The sequence below is a fragment of the Entelurus aequoreus genome, linkage group LG01 (genome assembly GCF_033978785.1).
Source record: "Entelurus aequoreus isolate RoL-2023_Sb linkage group LG01, RoL_Eaeq_v1.1, whole genome shotgun sequence".
Classification (NCBI taxonomy): Eukaryota; Metazoa; Chordata; class Actinopteri; order Syngnathiformes; family Syngnathidae; genus Entelurus; species Entelurus aequoreus.
The window spans coordinates 19,706,200-19,710,384 of record NC_084731.1 but is presented as its reverse complement, the minus strand read 5'-3'; the positions used below and the strand labels follow the sequence as shown (position 1 = coordinate 19,710,384).

At 39.4% G+C, this 4,185-nt stretch overlaps 1 protein-coding gene across 2 annotated transcripts in view; it reads right to left on the bottom strand.

The window, feature by feature from the left end:
* Window positions 1-963, bottom strand: part of svbp (small vasohibin binding protein) — a 34,974-nt gene extending 34,011 nt beyond the window's left edge. Inside the window, exon 1 of one of the 2 annotated variants that reach the window (XM_062045342.1) lies at window positions 775-963. The gene's annotated coding sequence lies outside the window, so the exon portion shown is untranslated. The remainder of the gene's footprint in view (window positions 1-774) is intronic. The other variant, XM_062045334.1, reaches the window with a different exon arrangement.
* Window positions 964-4,185: the final 3,222 nt, after the last annotated feature.

Below are 4,185 nucleotides of genomic sequence, written 5' to 3'. Positions count from 1 at the left end.
TGTTACATCAACGTGGCTTCATAGTAAAAGAGTGCGGGTACTAGACTGGCCTGCCTGTAGTCCAGACCTGTCTCCCATTGAAGATGTGTGGTGCATTATGAAGCCTAAAATACCACAACGGAGACCCCCGGACTGTTGAACAACTTAAGCTGTACATCAAGCACGAATGGGAAATAATTCCACCTGAGAAGCTTAATAAATGTGTCTCCTCAGTTCCCAAACGTTACTGAGTGTTGTTAAAAGGAAAGGCCATGTAACACAGTGGTGAACATGCCCTTTCCCAACTACTTTGGCACGTGTTGCAGCCATGAAATTCTAAGTTAATTATTATTTGCAAAAAATAAAGTTTATGAGTTTGAACATCAAATATCTTGTCTTTGTAGTGCATTCAATTGAATATGGGTTGAAAAGGATTTGCAAATCATTGTATTCCGTTTATATTTACATCACAACACAATTTCCCAACTCATATGGAAACGGGGTTTGTATATATATATATATATATATATATATATATATATATATATATATATATATATATATATATATATATATATATATATAACAAAGTGCAAAGCCATAGGCTCACACAAGTACAGTAAATAATTTAAATTTGGAAGACAGCATCATCGTTTTCATAGCTTTTTGGTTTTTTGGAGGTAGAGAGTGTTTTAATGTAGAGTTCTAGAATATTCTATACACATAAACAAGCCGCATAACAATGTCAGCCAGTAAGCTAAGTAGCATCCCGATGGTAACGCAAAAAATGCTTACCTGTATATTGCGTGGGAACGTGCAGCCAACTGTAAAACACGTATTATAATATTAATATTTATAGTAAATGGCGCCAACCGCACATAACACGGACAAATGGTTACTGAAACAAGTACGAAGACTGGCGTTGGGCTAGCTGGCTAACTACAACAGACGGATGGTAACAGCTGCTCCTCGTGTGTTGCTACAAAACAAGTCCGTCTCGGGACAAGAGTCTTCGCCAGAATATTCCGGGAGAGATTAATAGTTCCGCGTAACTACATAGCGTCGACATTATTATTGTTTATGATTTAAAAAAAAACAGGTAAATGTGAACCTCTTTAACAATAGTTCAAACATATCACACATACTGTACAACTATAATTGAGACGTTTTGGCTTGATTGGGACATACACTTGTAAATAACATAATGTCGTGGCTGTTTTGAGTTTCCAATAATTTCTACAACTCTTATTATTTTTGTGATAGAGTGATTGGAGCACATACTTGTTGGTGACCAAAAAAAAAACATTCATAAAATTTGTTTCTTTTATGAATTTATTATGGGTCTACTGAAAATGTGACCAAATCTGCTGGGTCAAAAGTCAAAGTCATCCATCCATCAATTTTCTACCGCTTGTCCCTTTTGGGGTCGCGGGGGGTGCATTCGGGCGGAAGTCGGGATAAACCCTGGAAAAGTTGCCACCTTATCGCAAAGTCAATCAAAGTTTACTTATATAGCCCTAAATCACGAGTGTCTCAAAGGGCTGCACAAGCCACAACGACATCTTCGGCTCAGATGCCACATCAGGGCAAGGAAAAACTCAAAAGTATACATACAGCAATGTTAATATTTGCTTACATGTCCCTTGGCAAGTTTCAGTGCAATAAGGCGCTTTTGGTAGCCATCCACAAGCTTCTGGTTGAATTTCTGACCACTCCTCTTGACAAAATTGGTGCAGTTCAGCTAAATTTGTTGGTTTTCTGACATGGACTTGTTTCTTCAGCATTGTCCACACGTTTAAGTCAGGACTCTGGGAAGGCCATTCAAAACCTTAATTCTAGCCTGATTTAGCCATTCCTTTACCACCTTTGACGTGTGTTTGGGGTCATTGTCCTGTTGGAACACCCAACTGCGCCCGGGCTAAAGATTTTAGGTAGTCCTGAAGAATTTGGAGGCAATCCTCCTTTTTCATTGTCCCATTTACTCTCTGTAAAGCACCAGTTCCATTGGCAGCAAAACAGGCCCAGAGCATAATACTACCACCACCATGCTTGACGGAAGGAATGGTGTTCCTGGGATTAAAAACCTCACCTTTTCTCCTCCAAACATATTGCTGGGTATTGTGGCCAAACAGCTATTTTTTTTTCTCCATTCGACCACAGAACTTTCCTCCGGAGGGTCTTATCTTTGTCCATGTGGTGTCAGATGAAACAAAAATGTAGCTGTTTGGCCGCAATACCCAGCAATATGTTTGGAGGAGAAAAGGTGAGGCCTTTAAATGAATGTGAACCTCTTTAACAATAGTACAAACACATCACAAGTACTATACAACTATAATTGAGACGTGTTGGCTTTATTGGCTAATTTCCAGGACTGGTTGAACTTAAATAGCAGGTGTATGACGTATGTATGACATCATTACATCGACAGGAATCCACATTTTTTCATAAACATCTACAGTAATATTTGCAAAAACAAATAAGTCAATTTAATTTTTTGATAATGCAGCTGAGATAGGCTCCAGCACCCCCTGCCACCCCGAAAGGGACAAGCGGTAGAAAATGGATGGATGGATGGATGGATAAAGTCTGCCCTATGACCACTAGATGTCACCCTCACATCTAGAGTCCACTACAATTTTGTGATGTCATTTAATAAAGGCCAGTGGTTTATACTATTAGTTTTTTCAGTTACATTTTGTTTACATGTGTCATTCAGACCACACAGGCGTGCTCACGTACACTCACAAAAGCACACATGCTCCAATGATGAGTGGGCCTCACACCAGCAGACAGGATGGTCCATTTCAAAAACACAAATGTCCGCAGACTACAAGTAAAACAATCACTTGAAATTAGGCGATTGTCTCTTCTCAGAGCTAAGGTAACCTGGTTTTTTTTTGGTTTTGTTTTTTTGTGCGGTTAAACAGAAACTTGTGTGCATGTGTGCCCTCTGGCAGTGCTGCACCTTAATACGATTTATGGAGCAGCATACCAACGGTTTACCTGGATTTATCCCTGGACTGCAGAAGAGTGGAATAATATCCTGCAAGGAAAAACCTTTGAACATTGGCAACAACTGGCAGACCTGGGACTACACACACACACACACACACACACACACACACACACACACACACACACACACACACACACACACACACACACACACACACACACACACACACACACACACACACACACACACACACACACACACACATACTGGTTATCATTTGGAATGGGGACCAAGTTTTTGATCATCACTTGTGGGGACCACCCTTTCTACAGGTTGTGGAGGCATACATTTTTTTGGGGTAAAATGGCCACTGCCCAGTTAGCTCATACACGTCTTTAAATCTCTGGATTGATGAAGTAATGTGCTGATCATACTTACTTGGGACCCTGGGGAAAAAAAGAGTTAATATGGTTCATGAGGACCACATTTAAATAATTTTGCATAATTCACACAAATTTGTTCGTGACTACTGAGGACCATTAAAAAAAAAAAAAAAAAAGTTCAAATTAAATATGACATGATCCTCAGAATACAGCACTACAGCTGTTCTCTTATAGCAGGGGTGTCCAAAGTGCGGCTCGGGGGCCATTTGCGGCCCGCAGCTAATTGTTTACCGGCCCGCCACACATTCTGGAAATACTATTGTAAAAATAAAAAAGAACATTAAAAAAAGTGGAATGAGGTGAAATCTAACGAGAAAAAGTTGCAATGTTGACACAAAAGCTGCCACGCAGGCTGTTTTTTTTCTTCTGTCTTTCTTCATTTTTCTTTTTTTGCCATTGCTCCAAAAAAAAAAAAAAAAAGACAAAAAAATCCATGTTATAATGAATTATTTTCAGGGCTCCAATTACTTCATATATTTCACTTTAAAATGTTTTATGTGGTAAATATTGCATATATTGTGTGGTTGCCATATAAAAACATCAAAGTTTTCTTTGACAAAAGCGCATAATTAGAAGTCCCAGCATTTTTCTGTCTACCTAGAAGACCCAGAGAGGGTTCATTTGGCCCGACGCTTTTCCCGAATACACTAATCACTCATTTTGTTATGGTAATGAGGCTGTTAGGGGCAGTTTGTCTAGGTAGACAGAAAAATTATACATGTGGGAAATGCCGAAAGGAGCAATGGCAGTGCCAGGATTGTGAGTGACTGCTCAAATGTATGTCAGTCACGTTTACATGGACATGGT